At 44.7% G+C, this 26341-nt stretch overlaps 1 protein-coding gene across 8 annotated transcripts in view; it reads right to left on the bottom strand.

Moving 5' to 3' along the window:
• CHD7 (chromodomain helicase DNA binding protein 7) overlaps positions 1-20927 on the bottom strand; it is a 131128-nt gene extending 110201 nt beyond the window's left edge. For 4 of the 8 annotated variants that reach the window (XM_071419975.1, XM_071420019.1, XM_071420026.1 and 1 more), the window contains exons 1-2: positions 20488-20927; positions 18299-18402 (exon numbers count right to left, since the gene is read on the bottom strand). The gene's annotated coding sequence lies outside the window, so the exon portion shown is untranslated. Of the gene's footprint in view, positions 1-18298; positions 18823-19407; positions 19615-20487 lie in introns of those variants that run through there. The other 4 variants (XM_071419992.1, XM_071419986.1, XM_071420001.1 and 1 more) reach the window with 4 other exon arrangements.
• Positions 20928-26341: the final 5414 nt, after the last annotated feature.

Below are 26341 nucleotides of genomic sequence, written 5' to 3'. Positions count from 1 at the left end.
GTGGGCAATTTTTCTTTTGTAATTTTTCAGCTTTCCCTCACATAATCACTTTGCTGCAGTCAGTTATCTAGCCAGGAAAAAATGAAATATACACATGGATTTAGGGAAAGTGAACACTATTCTGGAGAACAGGTTTCTACCCTGGACTATGCCAAATCTCTTGAACGAACAAATTAAACTTCTAACAGAGTGATTTCTGGCTCTGTAACCTGAGCCTCACTTTTGCAACTTCACAAAGCTCACATCTATGACTAACTCCAATCTCTAAGCAAAAGACAGTTTTATTTGAAGGAATACCAGAGGCTGGGATCTATCAGGTTTCAAAACCAGAACTTGACTTAGCTGCTGACTCAAGACATATTTCAAGATAACAGAAGCATATTTCAAGATACCATTTTTAACCTTCCACTGTTGAAAATACCTGTATCTTAAAACAGAAGCTTGAGTACGTAATCAGTCTAATTCCAGTGAATGACATTTCATGTTAAAGAAACAATGACTTGGACTAAGTTTCACAACATGTATTACTTTAGATTTTGTTCTTCTCAAAAAAACCCCAACAAAACCCCAACCAATGATCTTTCCTTCACAGATCACTTTTATGGATGCTGTTAATGCTGTTAATGCAGAAGATCCAAGGTACTAATTCCACAAACATTTTAAAGAGAACTACAAGACACAAAAGAACCTAATATGAAGTTTGCAGATTTTAACAAGGAAAATGCCAGCTGTGCATGTATTTAAACATATTATGGATTCCATTAGGTAATGCACAGCAACTTCATAATCTCACAGGGTAATGATGTTCCAAGACTAGAAGAATAGCTAGGTTTAATCAAATTTATCACAAGACAAAATATGGTAAGAGAATTCAGATCTCTTGATTTTTGGAACTGGCTAGAGATGATGGATGGGACTCCAGTCTATAAAAATGCAGTGTTTGTAGCACTGGTGTCAACAGCGTTACCAATTCTAAACATGCCTCCATTAATCCTGTCCACATTTTCTGAAACTATCCAGGCCCTTCACCTTAAGGCCCCAACTTGCTTACCCACTCAAAGTGGCCATACTGTTTTGTTGCCTTTTTCTTTTCCTAGCAATTAGATGCTTTTCAGAAGTTACTCCAACATACAACTTCTCTGTATTACATTAGAATCTACTTGAATATTCAGATAATAATTTTTCTTTTATGCCCAAAACATTAAATGCCCAGATTATTCTTCTACTTCTCTATGAAAAACATTTAACTGGTAGTTTGACTATTTCTTTTCTAGACATACATGGGTAAAAGGAGACTAGAGGAAAGAAAAATCATCATTCTTGACCATACAGAAACTGTGCATACACAGAAACTGACAATTTAATTCCTACTTCTTATCCTTACCTATCTCATTACTAAGAATATGTGGTCAAGTGATGAGCAAATGTCTGATTCAGATCAATAATCAGATGGAGAAGATGGAAAGGAGGCATCAGACTCATGGTGGGATTGTCCATCTTTATGAACATTTTCCACATAAAATTTCCAAGAGTTTGTTACTGCAGTTAAACTTAAGGGTAGACCAGAAGGACAAAAATATATATCCAGGTCTTTGAAAAAGCAAAAGGAAAGGAAAGGAAAACTGACAACTTTCTGTCAAAGAGTCAGTTTTGATCTTATCCTACAACAAACCCTATACTGTGACTCTATTCTGCTAAGGCATAAGTGTTTCACAGGTCACAGAATCATAGAATAGTTTGGGTTGAAAGGGACCTTAAAGATCATTTAGTTCCAGTCCTCTAAAACAAAGCACATTATTTCATCTCATGCCACTCATCAAAACTTCCACCCTTTTGATTAAAATAATACTAAAAGATTAACATCACCAACAAAATATTGCTGATGTTGAAAAATCATCAACACAAAGCTTATTTGAAAGATGTATTTGGAGAACAGAAAGGTGGCATTTTAAAAGCCCCCAAAAGATACTGCCTTAGTACTGGGGGTAGAGGGAACACAAGTGATATATGCCTTTGAGAAGGATCAAAGAAATAGGGGCAAAAAAATCTAAAATCCATAGCTTTGTTCATGCCACTAGATTAAGACCTTCTTCCCCTTCCCAGTGCCACTTTCAAAATCCTATGTTTGGCGGGGGGGATAAGGGACAAGGAGGTTGAGAGAGAAAACAACAGAATTACAGAATCTCGTTTTGCTTATCAACCATTCAAAGCCCATGACAAAATCCCCAAAGGTGCTCATGCCATTTTTTCACATCAAATTTACTAGTGGCATTTTTCAACAAGCCTATAAGCAATGCATTCTAATAAATCAGCCTATAAAAGCACTTATTCCATTTAAAACTCAGTGCTAAATGACCAATGGCTTGTGATCTTCCAATAGTAGAGATACATCCTACTATTGCACAACTACTCAGCTTTTACACAAATTCTAGATTTCCCCTCTATTCTTCATGAATGTTACTTAGGAGGCAAAATTCAAAATGCATTAGTTAGGGAAGAGATACAAAAATGAATGGCAAGAGCAGCCATTCACTAAACACCACCTAAGAGAATTTACCATGCCAGAACATGCTGCTTTTAATTGTGTCTAGGCTGGATTAGGTTCAACTCTTTTTACTTCAAATTCTGTTACCAACCTTTTCTTTGCAAACAGAAAACCACCTCTCCACCTTCTTTGAGGTGCTTTGCTTGTATTAGTTGAACTAAGAAATGACCACATCCTAAAATTCCTCTAAGTTTTTTCTTAAAACAAACCATGTATTTCTGCATAGTTCCTTTTCCTGTTACCCTCCACAAATTTACCTGTACAGACATTGATTGCAATTTAACTTTTAAGCAGAAAACAAGTGATGAGTTTATTTTGTACATATGGCATGCTATCTGAAAGCTGTAGTAGGTTTCATGAGAAAGCTTAAATATTAACTTAGCAAAGCAGGATCATGACTCCTCAACAACTGAAACAGGCACAAGCCTTTCATGACACCTGCATTCCTGTTAAAGAAAAAATTAATTTTGTAAGATCTCTTTTAAAATTCTGTTTATTTCTTCATCTTATGAACTCATACTTGGCACCCTTCAGAGCATCTATTTTGAAAATGTAACTGGCTGCTTCTCTATAAAACCAGTTTGCCTACCTTCATGACCATGAGTTCTTAAATATTTCATGTTCTTAATACAGCCAACATTTTCCCCTGTTACTTTAGTATAAAATTCCTCAAATTTCAGTTGCTTGTGCTAAAATACTGTGTGAGTGCACGTAACAAACTACCTTGAAAGAGCAAGAAACTTTCAGGAGAACCTCTTCCCTAACACAAGTCATCAAATGAAACACAGAATTAACAGTGAAGCCCGTGACTTCAGATTTACAGACTTATGTCTTTCCAAGTCATTCTCAGCTAAGCAAAGCAACATAATTCTCAAAAATCTTGCAGTACGAAGTGGTTTTCATTTGTGCAAAAGTTCTTCTAAATATGGTGCTCACACATCTATACATGAAGACATGAATAAACTCTTACTGAAGACATGAATAAACTCTTACTGTTCCACCACTGCTTCAAGCACCAAAGGCTTTTATACAGGGTGGTACTGTGGCATGTCACATACTACGATAAAACAGAGAGACCTTAGTACTAAACAATTAAATTATATACTACAGTACAGTTTTTTACACAGAGAGCCAAGAAAAAGAAAAGTGGAAGTTATGGCTCCCATGATAACTGCAGCTTGATTGTAATACTGTTTTATACTGTATATTTGAACAAATGCATCAATTTACAATTGATGGGGAATTATAACTGACGGACACAGTCACAGACTTTGTCTCACTCCTAAATAAATCAGTGGCATTCAGAATAAATTTCCATCCCATTTGTACAACTTGGTAAGGTGACTGGTTTGCTGGCAAGAAGAATTTACAGTATATAAAAGCATTTAAACTGTATGTATCAAACTGTTTATATGAAGTTACACTGAAGCACACAGAGCAACACTGCCACATTTTGACTAGAACATGGACTATTTAAACATCCACGAAATTATATTATGATTCAGATTTGTTCCTGTCATATTTGACTTAACTTTATCGTGATTCGTGGCTACTGCTAATGAAATCCATTAAATATATTTAAGCTCAGCATTCCTAAAACAGGAATAAACAACAAAAATGCATCGTTGGAGTGCTTACTTTCAAAGAGAAAAAAGCATTAAAATGAGGAAGAGCTTGGTAAGAGAAACAAAATCAGGCAGTTTGACAAAATATTTACAGACAACAGACAAAAAATACTGTATTGAAAATGCAGAGACACAAGGAAAAAATGCATCACAGCTAAACCTCAAGCTGGGAAGGCTATCAGTAAGAACATTTCTCAAGAAGAGGGGAATAAATTGGACCAAAGGAACTAGCAAAAAATTGCAAAGATATGTTCCTAGAGGAGCAAAGTCATAAAAGGTCCTTTCACAAATGCCAGGTATAGGAAGCCTGCTAGAGAATCCACTGGACTAACATATAACCAAGATAGGAAAGAATTATTCCAAGAAACTAAAAATAACAAGTTTTCTGCATCTGCTGTCATTGAAGAAGCTAAAGCAAGCTTTCATCTTTTTTGGCACATGAATCCTCAGAGGCAGTTTTGGTCAAACCAAAGCAAACAGCAGCAGTCACCAATGCACTCATAGTTGGATGGCATTCACCAAGCTGAAGGATACAATAGTCTATCTGTCCACTATGCCACTTAATATCTCAGGTTCCAACACTGCCTTGTTGCCAATTGTCCATCAGTTTTGAAAGGTGGTCATACCTTTAGCCTGCCCAGAACTACAGACCAGCAAGTCTCATGTCCCAGCAGGGCAAGGAAGTTGAAAATAGAAGAAACACAGGCACATACCAAAGTACAGACTACAGAAGTGACACTGATGCTTTCCCACAGCTAAGTCCTGTCTTACCAGTACAGGAGATTTCACTGAAGCAATTGATAAGTGGCCAAAGTCTGAGCTAACTTGGATGACCAAAACACATCAGCCAGCTGCTGAACAAAGGTCCTCCAGCAATGGTTCCTAAGGAAACTGAGCTACAGCAGCAAAGAGGGAAGATCTTCACACAGATGAAAGTAAAAAGTTCAAATCAGGAAACAAACATCAGGAAACATCACCCAGCCCCTTTCCAGACCTGCACTGACAGCATGCACATAAAAGATCTAGAAACAGGTGAACTTTGAAGTGAGTTTGCTAATAGTAATAACAAGTTTATTTTGCTAAAAATTAAAATCAACTGTGCAGGAAGCAGCAGACCTTCCTCACACCCACGAAGGTGTAATAAACTGCAGATGAGATGCAGTGAAAGGAAATAGATAGCAATGCACATGAGAAAATACAATACTGTTTTACATACATTTTGCTGAGCCCCAACATGATTTGGGAGCTAGAATAAATAGTCTAGGAAAACAAGATTTGTAAGAAAAGTAAACAGAACACTAAGAATGTTTAAGAAAAAAGAGATTAAAAAAAAAGCACAGAATTGCACAAGAAATGGGATACACAAGTGTATGAGGTTCTTATACCTTGCTGCAGTGACCATGTTTGCTCTTCTCACCTCCACTTCAAAATTAAAATTACTGATGGACCAGAGAGGGGTGACAGACATTTGAATACCCTTCAGAATCTCCAGCCTCAAGAAGGGCCAACCAAGGAGAGAATAAAAAAGTACACTAAATCAAGCAGCATGGAACAGGTACACAGTGAACCACTGTTCTCCTCCTCTTTTAACAAGGAAACTAGAGAACAAACAAAACTAGCAGCTGGTAGGTTCAAAATAAAACAAATAGAAGGAAGCAGTTCTTCATACAATGTGTACTTAAGCTGCAGAACTCTGCCACAGTCCCAATGGCAGCCAAGAGTTTACACAGACCAAGAGAAAACTAGATGAATTCATGCAAGAGAAATGCATTAAGCATTACCTATCACTTTTTTCCAAGACAATTCTGAGCAGAGCTGTGGAGGCTAAGGGGTTTGCTCTGTTTCTGGTCACTATGAAATAGGATTCAGACCTCTGGTACTATAAAAGAAAGATGATATTCACAACATGGTTTTAATAGGTGTTGACAACTATGCTACTTCAATAATACACCATTTCCAGTATAACATTTCACCCTCCTTTCATGAAGATACCGTATTTCAGTCCATGTTACCAGTACTTCAAGAATGTAACTGAGATTACAACACTTTAGAGGACCACAACATGAGAAAGACAAGGACACCCAAAACTGTACTTGAGTCTGCTGAAATTCTACTGATCCTATATAAAAGATTATCCCTATTCCAACCACAGAAAATTTAGAGAGAGTATATGATCTGGTTGTAACCCCTTAAAGGAGCAAAAAAAAAAAGAAACAGAAACACTGATAACACTAAACACTGTAGCACATACAGTACATCTCTGGACGTACTCAGTACCTACAGTGGGTTTTAAGTTCATTTTTTTAACAATTGAAAAAAGTGTGGTTTTAATAAATCAAAGTTGTGTTATACACTGAAGTATTAGGAATACTGAACTTTTACTACAACAATCTTTTCATGTTTGAAGGAAAAAGACTTAAAAACAGCACTAAGTTGTGAAAAAATTAAAATATTCATACTTTTCCTGATTTAAACAGCAGTTGTAAAAGATAATATCAGCTCAAAGCACTGGCCTGAAGCTTTACAACTGTTATAAAAAGGTACTTAAAATAACTACAACATATTTAGGTTAAGCACTTAAAGGAATTACTGGAAGACTGAATTCAATCCTTGGTTCCAATCCACAAGTCATTGTGCAACATCTTAGCTGCTGAAATCAAGCCCTCTCCATTACCTATAAAGTGGGGACCTTGCCCATCCCCTGAACTGGGGGTACAGAATTTTCCCTCTGCAAATACAGAAGGCACAGCAATTTCTTCTGTAAACAATGGAAGAACACAATCTCTCTGCACCTTCCAGCCTAGCCCTGCTCTCTCCAGTCCATGGAAGGTGCTGCTGCCATTCTGTGCTGAGCAGAGCCCAAGCTTGAAGGCAGCAGCATCTTCCCAATGTAGAACAGACCTTCTACTAGATCTCTGTCAGAGACAGAGCAGAACATGCCAGTGGTTTATTTTCAAGGACTCTAAGTGATCAAAGTTTTCACAGGTTCATTAAAACTCCCCATAACTCCTAGATCACAGCCAACATATCATCTTGGCTTCAGTTAAGTTTAGTCAGGTTAAATACCTGACTTGATAAGGAAGAAAAACCTGACAGAAAATGCGAGCCAAAATGGCTACTAGCACAGAGTAGACAGTACACTCTCTGAACTCTTCCTACTGCCAAGCCAAAGATCAAGATATTATGGCAGACTATTTGGCAGAGTTTGTTTAAGAAACTGTATAGGACAAGGAGGAAGCTTATAGTCCCTAAACTCAATACAAAAAATACAATTGTTTAGAATTTACTCCTAAGGAAAATATTTAAAGGAAGAAGATAAATTCTGAAAAATAGCAGGCTGTTCAGACACAGACTCTAAACACTTAAGACAGATTTTTCTTTTTTTTTAAGTGCTGAATGTCAGACCAACTCTCCTTTTAAGGATGGCATTTATCTACTTCACAAGACCAGTAGCAAGACAGAATTAATACTTGGTAAAGAACCAAGATCCTCTGCCGAGTGCTGCCTGGTAATCAGCAACTATTACATATCCCAATATGGCAGACACAAAGCACATCCCTGTCAACCTGGCACACCAGTTTGGAGTAGCACTTGGGGTCCTGCCTTCCAACCACCTGCTCAGTCACTGGTCTTGAAAGGAAGAAAAACCATCCAAGCACTCAAGAGATGTAGGAACTAAACAGATACTTTGCCTTCTAACACTTCCACCATGTGTAATTAAGACAGGGAGCATCACATTCACTGGAAGTGAATGTACTTTTTCTCATGCTACAGCAGAACTATATGCCCAAAATTTCTCCCGCTCTTTCAGAGCAAGCCTTGTCCATATACCAGCAACAGCAAGCATCCCAACGTGGAAAAATACCCTCACTGCTCCTATTTCACACCTTGGGTTGTTTTTTTTTTTTTCTGAGGCAACACTTAAGTTCCTTTTAAGCCCTTCCTGTAGCACAGGAACGCTTAAGTTCCTTTTAAGCCCTGCCTACCACACCAGACACCTCCAAATGTAATCCACTGGAATAAGCAGCCTTTAAAATAAGGTGTTGTAAGGTCATATAGCAACAAGATCATCAGATTAAAGAGGAAGTGGAGTTAAGTTAATACTGAGTCACTATTTTAAGTTCTTTGTTCAAGACAACAGCATGATAGCCTTTCAAGTACAAACCAGTCTTCAAGCAGGATGGCTGAAGAACTTTTCTATTTCAAAAAAAAAAGTTTTATTTCTTGTGTAAATCTGAACATGAAATGAAGGACAACAACTCATCAGACAGACAAGATCTGGTCCCAGAGACAGATGTTTTACAGCTGTGCTTTGGGCTTCCTAAAGCCCATTAGAGCTAGCACATACAATTCCTAATGTAAACAAGCTGCTTTTAGGAACTACAATATTCACTCTGAATACACACAACGCTAGTCAGGGCCACCGCTCCTCACAGTTTGCACCAAATACAGCTTACAATGCCCATAAGACAGAATCTGTAAATCCCCTCTCCTGCACCTCCTGTCACCCCCTGTAGACCCTGAAAAAGAATTTTTTAGATGTAAAACCCAAGGGAAGGAACCTAGAAGGTGTACTACATGAAAGTTTGGGTTTTTTGTAACTATGGCAAGAATTTACGTTCTATTAACACACATACAATTGCCCAAATCTTGAGAAAAACAGGAAGGACAGCATGAGCTTCCACTCTTCCACCTGCCAAGAAGTCCCTTTCTGTCACACTGCAGGCAATACACACAAAAAAGCCAGGGCTCTCCAGAAAACAAGCAGCTTCTAATGGCACACTGCTGCTATGCTGAAAGAGTCACCTCACGCTGACAGGTGGATTGAGCAGAAGCTGCAGTCAGAATCCCTGACTTTTATGTAAGGTGTTCATTCCTCTGCTAAGCTACACAATGTAAACTGCCCATTTCTCTCTCTGGAGAGCAGCAAGAGCACAGTATTACAGAAGTGACTAAGCAGCACATTATTTGACTTGCAATGTACTTTTTTCACCAGTTTTAACAAGGAGGAGTGCATACATTTCACTATCAGAAAGGTTAAGACTGTGATAGGAAGTAACAGTCTCAGCCACCTACTAGGACCAAGCACTCATTCCATCTCAAACCAGCAGGAAAATGTAAATAGTTGGGAATACTCTGAATAATGGAATCCACTGAATTACTGACTGATGAAACTTGATGACACTGAAACACCACTGACTTGATAAAATTTGAGACAGACAAATTGACTCAAAGGTGATAAACCTTATGGAGGACTTCAATGTTGCAAAAAAACCCCCAAAAAACAAAACAAACGAAAAAAAACCACCCACCCAAAACTAACAGCCCCCTCCCCCCCTTTATTGTGAATAAATGGTTTCAAAGATTAAATACTTCACATTTGAAAGAGCAAACAAGTTATTTATACATTAGTAAATCTTTTAGGCTTTTGTTTTCCTACCTGAAGAGGGAAGCTGATTTCTGGTCAGTGGATTATTAATTTTAATCAATTTATAGCATGCAACCCATAGCATCAATGGAATAAACAAATTTTAATATCCATTTTAACTCAGGCCAGCACATTTTTCTTTTCGTGTCCTTTGCTTCACAGATGATTACTCTATTTCTCTTTCTCCCATGAAGGTTCCCAGGCAACTGATCCAATCCACTTGCTCACTGCCACCAAAATGAAAAGATGAAAAGGGCTTGCTGCTCTCCAAGCCAGCGGCCCCCCTCGTCCTTAGTACCAGCTCTGGTGTTCATCAGATCCTTTTATGAGCTAGTTTGATTCATTACAACAGCAAAATGCTCTCCATTTTACAGTTATTTTTCTGCCATTTTGGTGAACTAAAGTGGCTCACAGAAGGACCTGACAAGCACTGCTGCCAGAAAAAAGTAGCAGAGCCATGTGGTTGTGAGTTGGGGTGCAGGGGGACAAAGCCAGAGAGGAAACTTCTCCTTTCAGAACAATGTCCAGTTAAATTAGCTCACTGCATTTCTCAAACCATACCCTGACTTACACATGATTAGAGGGACCACAAGACAACATTCAACAGCTTCCAGCTATCTTCAGAGCTACAAAAAACTGATTATACCAAAAAAAGTACTCTTACACAGATTTAAGTATAATACTTCATCAGAAGAAAAAAAGTTCTTACAAACATAATATCAAGATAAGGATACCCTAGACAAGGAGGGTAAAGAAAGCTTGGCAGATTTCACTCTAGTTTTTTAATTTAAAAAATGAACAAACAAAAATCAAAAACCAAAAAAAAAAAACCCTGGGAACAGCCACCAATCTCAATAAACATTGTGATAGAGAAACAAGCATTTTGGATAAGCAGAAAAGAGAAAGAACTTTTGTCACCAGTATCCAAAATAAACCTACCGGAGGACAGCTTATGTGCCTAAGAGAAAGCACCTTGAGGGAAGGAGGCAGTCAAGCCAACATGGTGGAAGCAGGTGCTACAGCTGCCTAGTCCCCAGGTTTTCTGCCCAGAGATTTCTGTCCAGGGATCAATCTGCCTCATTAGGATGGACTGCCTGCTGCAGATGTGCTGTTTCACTCCAGAAGAGAGAAGTCAAGGTGTACCAAAGGTGTCACTCCCACAGCCACATCGAATCGATCTCACTATTCAAAGCTCCTTGCCAACCTGGAGGCTCCTCAGCACAGAAACAGCTGCCTTCAGCAATTGCTGAAGAGAAAAAGCACCCTGCCCCAAAACACCACCATGCTCACACCTTGACAAATTAGAGAAGGGATTTTTAGCTTTTCTGACCCTACCAGCCTCCCACCAAAAATCTTAATGTTGGGCAGCCACAGAACACACCACTGAACTCCAGGTCACACACAGGCACACAAAGGAAGACAGAAGCAGACCCCAGAAGCCTCACCAGGGGACAAGTTCAGGCACACAGCCAGCATCCCAGCTGACACTAATATCCACCTCTAAGAACCCCTCCTATTCCAGTTCCTCAGACAGCCAAAATCTGCATTGCCCAACCAGCCCCTACTGCACAGTCCAGTCGTGCCACTGGTCATGCGACAATCTCAGGAAGTCACATGTGAACCAGTGACAAGCCTGAGGTTGTCCACCCAGAGAGGCAGGCAGAAAGGTAAGCATCCTGCTTTCTTCTGAGAGAGGAGACAGAGAAAGGTGAAGAAGAGAAAGAGATTAAGGAGATTAATCTTTTCCATCACACCATTAGGGAAATTTCTTATGAGAAGAGCTATGGAAGGAATTACTTTCACCTGCCATCTTTTCTGTAGCCAAGGTTTTATTTTTTCACTTCACAAAATTAAGTAGTCATGGTTTGGCCAGGGGGTAGCAAGGGGGTGTGAGGCCTTCACTTACTTCCCTGAGAACTCACTGTTCAAGACTTCAGTCACCTTAACCACAGCAAAGCCACACAAACACCCTCCTTCCATTTTTCTTTCTTTTTTTTTTTTAATAGTTTCAGTGCAACATCCAATATGCTTAACTTCTAAGAGTATGTACTATGTAGTACTATGTACTACAAAGATTCCCGGACCCAAGCTGTAAGACATGTTTCTGTCCTAGTGCTGCCTGGAACAAGCTGATTCTTCCAATAGACATGCCATTTCTACAAAACAACCCCTTCCTTCAGCATGGCTGCCACAAGGTTCAAATCCTGTTTGAACTGTGAAAGTATGCTCACTAAGAATCACTTCTGTGAGAGAAAACAGCACAGGCTGGGGAACACTGCAGAACTGTAGTAAGGAGAAATGCAGGTGAAACAGGCAAATTTTTTTCAGTAACCTCTGTAAAGATTACAACAGAAATAAAGAAGCACGTTTCACTTACTTCTGTACAAAAAAAAAGAACAAAAAATGAAAATGACAATGTATCTTTGTAGAGATCAATACAGAAATAAGAGGGAAGTGAAAATGAAGCCTGCTTATTCACTTCCCCCCAATGAAACAAAGATGATTAAAGTAAAGATGAGTGAGGTTGTACTCCACTTAGAGAGCTAAGCAAATGCAAAGCACAGCAGACACCTCACAATGGTACTGATAAATAAACTGAATTACTTAGCAGTTCTCTCCCAGACTAACATCCTGAGGCAGTCCAGAAATCCCTATTTAACTCACTTTCTGAATGATTCCTTCCTAAATCAAGAGAGATCGTAAACTGCTCGCTATGAACTCTCAGTTTAATTCTTCATGGTTAAAACAACTCAAGGCAAGAATTATACACTTAATGAGAGTCCCCTCATCAGAGTTTAAAGGAATCTCTGAACTCACATAGGCACTGGCTACTACATCAGAGGGCCTTCCTTTAAGCCATCCTGACACAACTACACCACCCTGTGCAGCTGCCTGGTCTTTCCAGGAACCAGCAACCTAGTCCCAAAACCTTTCAAACTAAGAAATGGAGATGCGCTGTCTGCTTCTTGCCTTGCAATAAACCACCAAATCCAACAAGCAGCTACTTCAGTCCAGAAGCTGCAAAAACCAGAGCACATTCTCAAAAATCCACAGGGCTTGCCTAGATATATACCAGACAGTTGAGCCAAAAATATAAAATCATCATCTTAGATCTCATGTCAAGACAGTAACTGCAGTTACAGTTGCTTCAGTATTTCTTATCCCACATGAGAAAACAATACACATTCAAATATAGAACTTCAAGCAGCAGGATACTTGGGATGCCTGATTCCTGGACTTCAGATAGGCTCTCCTGTCCAGGAACAGGTAAGGTTTTGAAAACAATTGTTATAACCTGAACAGCTAATTAAGATGCATCCTTGAAATTTACCAGTCTCTCACTGTCATGCACTTTTATCTCGGCCTTATCAGAATTATTTTTGAACATCTGTTAGCCTCATCATTACTCTCCTTCTCTCAATCCTCCTTTTATTGAGCATTACAAACCAGGTCAGTTGTATTGCCTTTCTGGCTGTTAATCTTCAACTTGAAGAAGTACTAAACTGCCTTTCTCTACAGTACAGGCTGACACGTGCTTTCCTGCAAGACCTTTTACCAAGTAGCATTTCAGCTTTGGATTTCAATCTCAACAGCTACATTGATGGATCCTCTTTGAAGCAAAGAATATTTTCTCATAACTTGTCATCAACTCAGACTTCCCACTTACTAGCTCATCCAAGTTAATACCAAAGACTTGAACCAAGTTTTTCAGTTTCTATTATGTAAGAGCTTGTTTCACATTTCTCCCAGAACAGCACTACCTACCTCAATGCTTTCTGTGATGAAGACTTTCTCCATGTTTTGTCCTATTACTGATGTCTAAACGTCTAAAATTCCAGCTTTCAGCTCAGCTTTAGTCTTCACCTGAGTTCTCTCACAAAGAATGACCAGTATTCCTTCTCACACAGTGACTACCCACTTAACAAATCCTGTTTACCCTGTAAATAAATCCATAGGCTTCCTATTTTAAGATCGAGGACAAAAGTGCCTTTATTAAAGTCTTCCTTGGCCTTGCTCCATGTTCTGATCTGCTTTACCACTGGTCACATAGTTCCTGGTCTCCAAAGCTCTCCTATTTCTTTCAGAAATATCACAATCCCATCAGGAGCTCCTCCCCACACCCCAGACTTCTCTGCTTGGCAAAGGATAGCCCACAATGGCTATGTCCATTTCAAAACTGTCATGGGACTAGACCCTCCCCACTCACAGCTACACAGTGCACAGAGCAAGAGAAACCACTACAGCTCTATCTATCCGCTACTAAAAGATGGGGGGATGTCACTTTCATGAAAACAAAACTTGAAACAAGAGGATTTTCCTCTTCAGAGGGTCATGAAGAACCTTTGGGAAGCTGCCAGCACACTGCAGCAGCCCCCTGCTCTGGCTGTCTGCCCCTTGCCATGACAGCATCCAGGGGCTAACATGAGACTTCATCGAGCTTTGGTGCAGCCAGCCAGCCCTCCCCACACCAGCTTAGGCAGCCTCCATGGTTTTGGTAGAAAGCAACATTATTAGGAGCTGAAATGCATGTTTATTTTGCCACATATCCTCATTATCTAGGATTGGCAAGAAAACACAACTCCATTAAGCAAACAGAAAGCAGTATGAATCGGAAAAAAGATTAAAAACCCAACAGGAAAGGAACTTGAAGAGGAACAAAATCTATGGGAAAGCTGGGGGGAGGGGAGTAGAAAGGGCAGGAAGGAGAAAAGAAAGTTTTGTTTTCAGAGCAGGACTGCCTCTGCTGCACAGAAGGAATCCTACTTTGTACATCTGATGTACACCTCCGCAAAATGTTTTAAGTGACACTTGCTTTGTAGATAGAGATCAAAATAAACTGTGGGGAGGTCAATTTCTTTCAAAATCACCAAGAAATGTTAAAGCCAGCTACCTGTTGAAGTTCTAGCAGTAAGCAGAAAGCTCAGCTGAACAGCTTAAAAAGTGGCTCAAGGACATTAAAATAAAGTGCTTGCAAAACTATCCAGCACTGGATTTGCCATATGCCAGCTACTCCAGGGCAGGTAAGCTGCTGCACTGCTCTCCCCAAACACAAGCTCCTATTTAAATGAAACCTGAACAGAATAACCTCTAGGATCAGGACCATATAAATGAAATTTTATTTTCCCCTCAGAACCATTAGGAAGAGGGCAGACATTTTGGCTGCAATGACTTTTTCCAGACAATTGATTCCCAAAGTTATTTATTCCCCACCATTCCCCTCAAGGCCCTCTCATCACAGCAATTGTCTATGTCAGAGGAAGGTTGGACTCAGCTCCCATGAAAGCCAAGCAAAACCACACCCAAAATAGCTATATAGGTCACTACAGAGCAAAGGGAGCCCTACATCATGCCAGCAAGGGCTTCTGGTTAGTTCCCACATGCCAATAAGCTTTCAAAGTCATGTGTTACAATGTTCTACTAAAACAGTAGCTTATATGGTAATGAGCACTCTTTTATTGAATCCTAACTTTTAAAAGAAAATGCTTAAATTAAGTTGTACCCCTCCTTTTTCTTTTCTTTTTTTAAGGAGAATGCAGGTGTCTGCACATTTAACATAAGGGCAGCAAAACAACCAGCGTGCTTAGAAACAGCTACAGAACAGCACCCAGAGAAGAACCCAAGTGGCAGCAAAAGACCCTTGGTTTTGGCTTGGCTTCTTCTAGGTGCATGTTTACATCTCAGAAAAATCACAATGTTGGAAGCTAAGAGCTAATCAGCTTTTATATACTTAAGAATACCCTTAAGAGCTTTGTTGTCATATTTGGGCTCTTGGAATGTGTCCTTTAGGTCATAATCTCCTTTTTATTTTTTGCATCATGCCTTCCAACCTCATTTTCCAAGACAGATTTTAGTGCACAACTACAACGTAGCATTTCCATGACTGCTGATCTTGGGTAAGATGTGAATCACTGAAAGTTAGTCAAGATTGTGCAGGCAGAAAGCAAACAGGAGGAAATCTTCCATCAGGTTTCAGTATCTCATCAGAACCCTAATAAAAACATGGGATGTTTCTGCATATTGTACCTCACTCCTTCCTCTGGAAGAGTTCTAAAAATTAAATCATAGTTGGAGTTTCCCTTTGCCTTTTTATCACTACTGCAATATAGACAGCATTTAAAACTTTCTTGTATTAAAATCCAGTAGTATTTGTGCTGACAAGCTATTCATGGATATATAAATGATGAGAAACGATGGAGTTAATGTCTGTCTTAATGGTGAAGCTAAATGGTGGAGCTAAATTAATACAGTAACTTTTCTGTTGGAAAAGTGAAGGCTAAAGCCTCACCTACACACAAAAGAGTCATTTGTCAGAAAGACAGTTTAATTATTTACTAAAATTTGCAGTTTTCTCTTGTATACAGGGAACATTAAAGTAACATAAAAGTATCACCCGTGTTACTTATGGGCATCAGTTAACCAGCTCATAAATCTGAGCAGTTAGTGATTTGCTCACAGCACACAAATACATAAGGGTTTGGAAGTGAGGATTTAAGGGAACTGGGGGAAGGAAGACGTTCAGACACACACACCACTTGTCTCACAGTTGCCTGTACCCTTTGTAGCCACACACTTTTCTTTGAATTACGTCAGATTCACAAGAGCAAATACCAACCAGCACACCCTAAAGGCTTTCCATCTGAAACCTAATGTAAAAATGAGTGGGAAATAAGGGATAGAGGTAAGGCACAGGATTCAAGGAGACACCTGCATTTATTTCCACCCTCCTTCTTTCTGGTCACTTTCTTCCACCTCTTCCTTCCCACCTTAGCAACCTCTACCTATCACACCGTACGCTACTAACAAAACCAAACCCCATGGCAAAACGCAGCCTCACTGCCACACTTCAGCAGCTCTGAGAAAACCTGAGAACTCTATTACTCAGGCCTTTCCAGCTTGACAGAAAATCATGTCTGGGTTGCCTTTGTTTAGGATTTGCTGTATCCTCACACTGCAGGTTCTCCTGCCTGCAGAGCCGCCGTCCGCGGGGCACAGACCTGGCACGGAGCATCCCTGTGTGCTGGGGCAGGGCAGGCCCACTGAGCACAACACCCACCCACCCATGCCAAGCCCAGACTCAGCAGCACTTCCTTCTTCAGTACCTGCTTGCAGCTTTGCCATCAGCCTGACCCACCTGGACTCGCCAACAACTCGTTTTACGTCTTATAAAAGTCCTAATATTATTTGAGTGTTAATGGCAAATACTGCAAACATTCATCAGAAGCTTTTCAGTTCAAAACAGCAAATAACTCACATGGGAAAGAAACTACCCTCAGGTTAACTGACCCCTCTACATGGACAGGGAAACCTTTACAGTGCTCCTCTGACACAAATCTTCAGGCTTCTGCATTAACCAAACCCAAAAGGAACTGGTCACAACTGAAATCTCCCATTTCAGAGTTTTGATTGCAATAGAAAGTGTTCCACTAAACCTCATTTTTACTGACATTGTTACAGCGCAAAACCCCTAGAAATTTTTATTTTCCTAAGAGGACTGTGTGATCCTTGTCTGTGATCGAAACTTTCCTTCATTACTGAAGAGGTGATAAAATAATTTTGGGTTGCAAATATGAGGCTTTTTCCCCGTTTAAATAACCTAACCATGATTTACAAGCAATAACAGAAATGTCATCACATTGTTAAATATTTAGTAATATATTTGGTCAAATATGATTATCCAATTAGTATCAGTGAATTAGTAATTCAGTTACACTTGCAATCACAAGCGTTTAATACTCTTCTAAGAGCCTGTGCAATAGCTTTAATAATGATCTTTATAAAGTTTATAAAACAGCTCAAAAGAGACTGAAAATAAGCAGTTCAGGTTAACAGAAAGACAGGACAAGATGCGTGAATCTGTGGCATCCACCAATACTTTAGTAGGGGAAATTTTGTTTTGTGAAACTGTTTCAAACTTCACATTATGTCTAAGACCAAAAATAATTACTTTTTCCAAGCAGCTGTGGTTTTAACCTAGAGGAAAATAGTACACTATCATAAGGATCTCTGCAAAACCCTGAGCACATTTACAACACCAAACAAGAAGAAACAAGCCATACTCCCCACTTTTGGTAGCTGGAGATAGGAAAATATACAGAATGTAATTGTTCTGATCACCTGTTACAAACCTCAGAAAGAAATAGTTAATTTTCCCCCAAACTGCATCTTATTTTAGAAGTGATTGCTAGAATTTTTCTGCTGGTGCTATAAATGCAGACCTCTTCAAAGGAGCTCTCTCTAACTGTCACCTCACCGTTAAGTTTGTAAGCAACCCGGACATCTAAAACATGGTCTATGCTGAGCAATGTGGGTTTTTTATTATTATTTTTATTTTGTTAATAACAAAAAAAAGTATTGGAAACTTTCACGGTGGAAACTAGAGAGCTTGGAAGTTCCTCTCTTAGCAGCACCCAGCAATGGAGAGGAAAGTGTTCTGCATACGTGCCCCAAGCATCCAGCTACATTTAGCTTTCAGCCTTTTTATTATCATTGTCAATGAATGGGCCCCAGTCAAATTAAAGCTGCCATTTTAGGTTAAAGACTGGAGAGCCTCTGTTGTGCAACAGCGAGACAAAAACACTCCAAGCGACAGATGCAGCACTCTCATTGGAAAATGATAGATTTCAACTTTTATAAAAAAAAAAAAAAAGAAGAATAATTACGGATCATGCTTTTTAATATGAATTATATATTGATACTCACACATTACCGCAAACTAACGGGATTTATAATTGGGAAAAATCAGCTACCCATGCTGCTAAGGTCATAGTCATTAAGATTTTTTTGCCGTCGTTAGAATGGATGATCTGTGAGGAAATGAACAGAAACATTTTTTGTTCAACTTGCTTGTTTGTACCTCCGCTAGTCCCGTATAACACAAGAAAAGAAAAAAAGGAAAAGGGAAAAAAAAAAAAAAAAAGGCTAACACATTCTCCCGAAAGCCATCTTCCAGGATAAACACTGCCCGCGATCTGCTTTGATGAGAGTAAAAATCGAGACGAACATCGACGCAGAAACAAACTTATCGCACCGAGGTTATTCTGATATTCCCCAAGCCAAACATCCGCGGAAGCCCAAGTGGCACGGGAAATTTAAAAAAAAAAAAAATTAAAAAAAAAAACAAAACAAAACAAGAGGCTTCTCGCAAATGAAAAAAATCGCCCTTTTCTGTAGTGGGGAGGCACGCTCGGCCCCTTCCCAAACGAAAACAAAGGCAGAAAGTGGGTAAGTGCGGGAGAGTTGCGCGGCGCCGCGCGGCCCCGCAGCGGACAGGGAGCTCCCGGGCATCCATCGCTACTTTCCTTTTGTCCATTGTCTGTTTAAAAAACAACTACTTTAAACCCGGGCGTGAGCGGGCTGTCGGGGGGAGCCGGGGAAACCGGCTCCATTTCCAGCCCGTGCCCACGGCCACCCCCTTTCCCAGCACCCCGACCCGCCCCCCCCGGACACCCACCCGCGGAGACCGGCCCGGCAGCGCGGGGCGCGCCCGGAGGGGCTCCCCCGGCGTGGGAGCGCGTCCCCTGATTTAGCGCTACCGGGATAAATGAAGGCAACGTAATGATGGCTGCTCATTGCCTGCAGCGCCTTCTCCCTGAGACTCACTAACAACCCTGCCCCCCTCCCCCCGCCACCGCTCTCTCTCACACACCCGCGCACACGCACAGGCGCTGCCCGCTCCCCGCCGCCCCGCACGCAGCGCCCGCCGCCGGCCCCGCTCCGCTCCCCACCGCGCCCCGCGCACCGAGCGCGGCCGGCCCCCCCTCGCTGCGCGCCCTGACCGCTTTGGCCTCAAACCACCTTTTTCCGCTCACCCTCAAAATGGCCCGGAACGGGGTGGGGGAAAGCGCGACGAGGGGAGCGCCCCGGCCCCGACCCCATGTGCGCGGCGGCGGCGGCAGCGCCTCCCGCCCGCCCCGGCTCCGCGCCGGCGGAGCGAAGGTACTCGGCGGGGTGAAACCCCTATTATGCGGCGTCCGCCGGCACCGCTCCGGCTGCCTCGGGTAGCGTTCTCCCTTCCCGTCCCCTCCCTCTTTCCCCCGCTCCCCTTTCTTCTCCGGCCGCCGGGGAGCGCCGGCCGCCCCCTGCCCCCTCCCGGTGCCGCCGGGGCAGGACGATCCCCCCGCCGCGCGCACCGGCGGCCGGAGCGGCACCTCGTGCTCCCGCCTCCCTCCTCCTTCTCCTCCCTCCCCGCCCGCCTTCCTGCCGCCCGCCGCCACCCACCGCCCGGCCTCCGCTGGGGGTGCCCCCGCTGCGGCCCGGGCCCCGGCCCCGGCGACCCATGTGCCTGCGCGGAGCGGGGCGGTGCCGGGCCGAGCCGGGCCGGGCCGTGCACGGCAGGGAAGCGCCCTCACTTTGTTAGCGCTTGTTGTGCCGACGCGGCCGCCGGGAGCCGTCAGCGTGGTCAGCGGGGGAAGCGCTCCCGCGGCCATCCCGGCCGGCGCTGGGCCCCGCCGCCCCCGCCGCGCAGTTTCGCTCAACTTTTCCCGGATTTTTAGTCACCCTCCAAACTTGCGGAGAGGAGCGCAGGGGGAAGAAGAAGGGAAGGGGAAGGGGCGCCGGCGCTCTGGCTCCCCGGTGCCCTCCCCTCCCCCGAGGCGAGGCAGGCGGCCGACCGGCCGGCCGCAGCACAACAAAAAGCCATTTACACCCGGGGAAGTGCCCCGCTGAGACACCCCCCTCAACACACACACCCCCCCGCCCCGCCTCGCCCGGAGCCGCGGCAAGGCTCAGCATCCCCCACCCCCCCGGACCGCCGCCGGCAGCGAGCACCCCCGCGCCGCTCCGCTCCGCCGGGGACAGAGACCTGCCGCGGGTCCCCTGCTCCATGGCCGGCGCCCGCCTCCCTCCCTCCCTCCGCCCGTCCGCGCCCAGTGAGGTGCGGGGTCACTCACCGGGCCGGTGCGTGGCCGTCGGGGACCGGTGTCCCCCGCTCGCTCCCTCGCTGCCCTCCGCCGAAGGGCCGGGGAGGAGGAGGGGACACGCTCCGGAGTTGGTGCCGTCGGCCGGGGGGGGCGAGGCGGGGTGCGGGTCTCGCACACAACACACACGCACACAACACACACGCACGGAGTTGCTCGCTCGCACCGGGGCTGGGCTAAGAGGGGAGGAGGGGGATCCCTGACCGGGGCGGGCAGGCGAAGGAGGGGTGGAAGGGAGGGGAGGGAGAGGAAGGGTCAGCGCGGGTCTCGGGTAGTTTCGGGGTCTCCGCCGGCTCCGCTTCGCTCCTTTGTGTAATTTCACTCGATTCAAGTTTAATCCGATAGTTCCCGAGCGAGCGAGCGCGCCCGCCGGAGCCGAGCCGAGCGCGACACCAGCCAGCCAGGCGGCTGCCGCCCCCTGCGCCCGCCCGCCCCCGCCGCCTCCCTCCCTCCCCTCCTTCCTCCCTCCCTCCGCCGCCACAAGGCGCGCCCCCGACACCGCCCCCTCCCCGGGGGCGAGCGCCGCCGCGCGCCCCGCCCCCGCGACGTCACCGCCCCGCCCGGCATAATTTATGCAACGAGGAGAGAAGGGGGGAAAAGGGAAAAGGAAAAAAAAAAAAAAAAAAAAAAAGAGCAGGGAAAAAAAAAAATAGGACCCCCCCCGCGCCCCGGGCGGGGGAAGGGCGGGGGTCACTAACCTGCCTGCTGCCCGCGGCCCGCCAGCGCCCCGCCGGGGCTCCGGCCGCCCGCCCGCCCGCCGGCCGAGGGTGCGCTGCTGCCGCGGGGCACGGCGGGGCACGGCGTCTTCCGTGCGCTCCCCCGCCGCTCCGCTCCGCTCCGCCCCGCCGCACTGACCGGGCCGAGGGGGGGCCCGCTCCGCACCGCACCGCTCCGCACCTCGGGGGCAGCGCCGCACCCGCCCGCCCGCCCTGGCGCGTCCCGTCCCGGGAAACTCCCGGTGAAGCCCGGGGGGTGTGTTGTGTGTGAGGTGTCACTGTGCTACTGCCGCTCTTCAAACTTCCCAACCGCGGCGGCGAAACGAAACCGAGAGGCGTCCCGGGAGGCTGCCCGGCCCCCCGCCGCCCGCCCCGGCCTCTGCCTGTGCCCCCGGACGGGCAGCGGGCACCGCACCCCCGCCCGCCTCTCTCATCCCGGCCACCGAGGCGGGGCGGGGCGGGGCGGGGCGCGGGCAGGATCGCCCGAGACCGCGGTTTAGGGTGGACTTTGTCCCGAGCGGGTCGGGCTTTCAAAGGGAAGCGGCCATTAAGCGCTGCCCGCCCGCCCGCGGCAGCGCCCCTGTCCCGGCGGGGCCGCGCTCCCCCGGCACCGCACCGGCTCCGGCTCCGCCGCTGCCGAGTTTGTCAGCGGTGCGTTCGAATTCGTGATACAAAGCGAAACAAACTCATTCCGTAAGTAAATTAGACAAATCCCACCCAAAAGTGATTACCAGTAGCGCGCTTAGCGGTCCTCCCCGCACTGCTCTGGAAACTAAATAAGCGTCTTAAAAGTATAAAGAGATTAAAGCGTAAACCCAGTGCAAAGATACTCGGCGTTACAGGAATTTTCAGCGAGTCATTTGACGAGATAACTTTTTACCATCATTGTTAGTGGCAGGTTGGAGAAGGAAAAACAGTCATGTGCTCCTGAGCAGGGACACCCTCCCCCTCCAGCTCCTGCCGCTCCTTTTAGGGGGCTGTTCACTGCACCCACCCTCGTATCTTTTCCGTGGGAAAGAGAGAAGGCGTCCTGTCCTCACAGGATCTCACACAGCTTTTCCTCTGCGCTCTTTTAAACACACAGTTTAGCTGGGAGTAAGCTGGGAGCTGGATCCAGGCAACGTGCATGTCAAAAGCTTCTCGGGTTGTTGGCTCCTTCAGTCCAGGTGTCCATGTTGATTCCACAGCCATGAGGACCACTACAGCTGCAAAAATATTTCAGGCTTCTCCAGAGGAAGTATGACACTCTTCCACATTGTGTCATTCATGTCTGGCCTACTCAGTCTCTCTTGGGTTTAGGGGAAGGCACCTTTTGGGAGAAGGGGAGGTTAGCAGTTTGAGAGGCATCACCATCTTCCATGCAGCTGGGCCCGTGCAATCACCCCTAAAGGGGCCAGCAGCTGGGGTGGTGTTGCTCTCCCAGGTTTTCAGCTGAAAAATGCAGTGAAAAGCTGATAGCACGTGATGGTGCAGTAGAATACACTCCCTGTTCTTCGCCAAGGTCTTCTGTGAAGTTAAAAATAGCAAGTGGAAATAGTATTTAAAAACAAAACACTTTGAAGCAGCACATGCCCCAAGTATACCTTCACTGAATTTGCCCAGTTTACCATCGTTCTATTTTTATTTGCATTTCTGTACCCTTTGAAAAAACAAACAACAAAACAACAAACCTACACAGAGGTATTTTCGCAAGTTACTAAATGTAATCAGTTTCAGCTTTCTCTTGCAGTATGTTGACAGACCAGAGAGAAAACAGCCTAGAAACATTTACCCCAAGTCTGTTTTCATTTAAATGCATCATTTAAGTGTGCCCTAAGTCTGACAGCCAAGCACCCTGGTGTAGCGTAAGCCTGCCTGGAACTCCCCTTGCTTTCAAAGATTTAAGTTCTCCAAGATTTAGGGGTGCGAGAAACTCATTCTGAGACCAACTGCCAGCAGCCTCAGTGCTCCCTCTAGAACTTGTTTCAGTTTCTTGTTGAGCAGAAATCAGAGCGAGAAGCTGCCGAGCATGAAAAGTGCTCAAAGCATATCACGGTGCCAGGGTGAGCCAACCAAAGAAATGCTGCACTTCTTTAAAAAAAGAAATATATTAGCATGGCAGAAGCAGTGAGGGGGAGCATGGATAGGTACTCGGTTAAGTGTTTGTTCCACTGGAAAAAAAAAAATGCCCCAGTCCCAACTGTGTCTTGTAGAAGGCACAGAACCAGCTCCTGAGGTGCCGTAAATCATCCTCAGGCCGTGGCCTATGGAATCAGCTGGCTTACTACGCGGGTCATAAAAATGTGCAGGGAGTCTCCCAACGCTTTCCAACATCAGAAGAAACAGAATCTGCAAATAGCACTTTCACAGAAGGGGGAGAATTACAGCCATTCTTTAACTCCTCAATAACAGGAAATAGAGAGTAAGGAAAAGTGCTGCAGTGGTTTCACCACTCCAGGGTGGGACACCGTCACGGTGTGGCACAAGTTCACACACATGCACACTCACTGGTAGTGCCAGACGTGGACAAAATACATCACTGTGCAGCTGCTACACAGGAAAGGTTTTTGAAACCTTAACTTGTGCTTCAGCCAGTCCCCAAAGAGAAAGCTGTAACTCCACGAGTTACCAACAAGGCAGCTTCACAGGAGAGTGAGGAAACAGCAACGTGGCATCCTCATGATTAACCTTATTGGTAACAGCTTATTAAAATACTCAAGAGATGACAGGGATGAAAATTCACTTGTAGCCAGCCACCCAACCCTTTGTGTGCTGTTGGGAAGAAGTAATCCATCTGATGTAGGCAGCCATTTGGCTCACAGATTAGAAAGAATTTGCATTAATGGCTGAGAATTTCAACAGCAGTTGCAGAGCAAGGGTATGTGTACCAACAAAACCCCAGCGAATTGCTACACTTTACCTAACCAGGTAAACTCTCAAGTTTGTGGGGATAGTTTGTACCAAGCTGAGCAAGTCACTGTGTATGACAGGCAGAGCTGTGCAGAGATAAGTTAATGTACTCTGTAAGAAGTACAGCACTGAGATTGCTGGGTGGCATTTAAACCTCTTTTAAAATATCAGAATTACAAAATGCAAATGATTTAGCATCATATGAAAATACAAAGGCAGGTTACTTATTCAGTAGACTTTGAAGAAGCAGCATCTGTTTTAACAGCCACGTACAGCAAAATGTGATCTTAAGATCTAGACATTGTCACTTCTGCAGGTAGCAGATGACACCTCACAAAGTCTGAGTCCCCAGACAGGCTGTGCACAGGGAGGCCTTCAGGCTACAAGGGCCAAGCAGTCTGTGCCTTGTTCCTGACAACCCAGTCCAGGTACTGAGCTTGTTTGAGAGCTGCTGAGGGCTGTGCAGAGAGCTCAGAGCAGCCCACCCCGCTGGAGAGCAGCTCTGCTAAGCACATCTGGTTCCTCACCTGCTCAGCACTGTGAAGGTCCAAGCCATGCATCAGATCCGACAGAAAGTACTTGTGCTGCTGCCATGCCCTCCAGGTGTCCTCCTCTAAAAAGCTTTTTTGCTTTGGTGAAGGAAGTTGCAGCTCCCGAGGAAATTCTGTACAGATGTACCCCAAACTCAAAAACTTCTCCTCTCACAGGCTTGCTTTTACTTTTATTCATACAAGGAGAGATGTGAAACCATACAGTGAGGAGCCCAAGCTTGTGCTTGGAGTAACTGCCTTCAGAGCACTTCAGGCTCAGCATTCAGGATGCCATTTCAGAGCCTCAGACCTCATGTTTTGTGCCATGGTTGCTGGGAAGTGGCTCCAAAGTCACACAGCCATGACACATACTCATGTTTTATTAATCTTTGAACACTGTTTCAGTCAAATGAAGTCAAATGGTTTCTTTTTCTTTCACAAGTGAAAGTTTTACTCAAAGTTTCTCAAAATTTATAGAGCAATGGAAGCACATGGATGACAGAGTGTGTAGTGGCCAACAGAGCACAGGTGATAGTGATATGCCATAAGCTGAAGGAAAAAAATATATTTTTTCAGGAGAAATCGTTCACTAACTCATAGCATGCTGAAATACCAAGAGCGTGGGGATTTTGGCAAGTACCAGGAAGCAACAGACTCGTATCAGAAAGAACAACTTTAACGACTTCAGCTGAAGAGCTAAAAGTGCTGGAAATATAAGTGCTACAAGGAGCCACCCTGTGGCACCAGCAAGCTAAGGGAACAGAGGGCAAACCAGGGTAGACACTTGTGTGGGTTGGTCGGGTTTTTTTTTTTGAAACTCAAGCCAGCCATAGTGACAAAAGCTGGAACTGGCCCAAACAGCCACTTCTGTGGCAGGGAAGTCTTTAACTGAGCAACTGAACCAGAAAAGCAGAGGGGCAGTGAGCTCCAGCAGCTCTTGCCCACATGCCACTCACCTGTCAGGCCTCTCAGGGGCAGAGCTCTCTGAGGGGCATCAGCATTCCCTGATGCCTCATCCTTGGGAATCCAGCAACAAGAGGGAAATACTACTCCCAAAATTTATTCTTTTATGTGGAAGTGTTTTGATGCAGCAGTATCTCTCACATAATAACATATAGCTCTCTCAAGGCTAACTTAAGGACTAACCAAAGACTTTAGGGGGGAATAGGTGAAAAGTCTGTCTGACACAGCACACTGTGACACGTCACTGTGGGTGGTGTGGGTGCACACACAGCTGTGGGCAGCTGTCCCCAGCCTGTCTGCACTGTCCCACTCAATCTCTCCAAAATGCTGCCCGGCTACTGCCACTTATCTATGATGATCTGGACAGCTGGAAGGCAGCACCCAGCCGAGTGCCAGCGGCACAGAGGTGACAAACAACTTGCTGTCCCTCCCAAACAGACTCATCCTTTAGTTTGCTGGCATATGAGGCAGGATCATTTTGCTTCTGTCTAAATTATGATTTAACAGACCAGTGCATGACTGCTCACCTCAGGCTCCTGGTTCCCACTACCACTTGAGACAAGACCAGGCCACTTCTTCAATCAGGAACAGTAGTGAGTTCTTATAAAAACAGAGCAAAGCCACAGAACTGACCTACTCCTCATCATCCCTGCTGGTGAGGACGTTTGCTCTTGGACCGTGACATGAGCTGACAGCTTCACGGTCGGTTTTGTTCTCACCGTGCAGGAG

This window comes from Agelaius tricolor, unplaced genomic scaffold (assembly GCF_023055355.1).
Source record: "Agelaius tricolor isolate 1412-34295 unplaced genomic scaffold, bAgeTri1.0.p SCAF_2, whole genome shotgun sequence".
Taxonomy (NCBI): Eukaryota; Metazoa; Chordata; class Aves; order Passeriformes; family Icteridae; genus Agelaius; species Agelaius tricolor.
The sequence above is the reverse complement of the archived record's forward strand: the minus strand, read 5'-3'. Positions and strand labels throughout refer to the sequence as shown.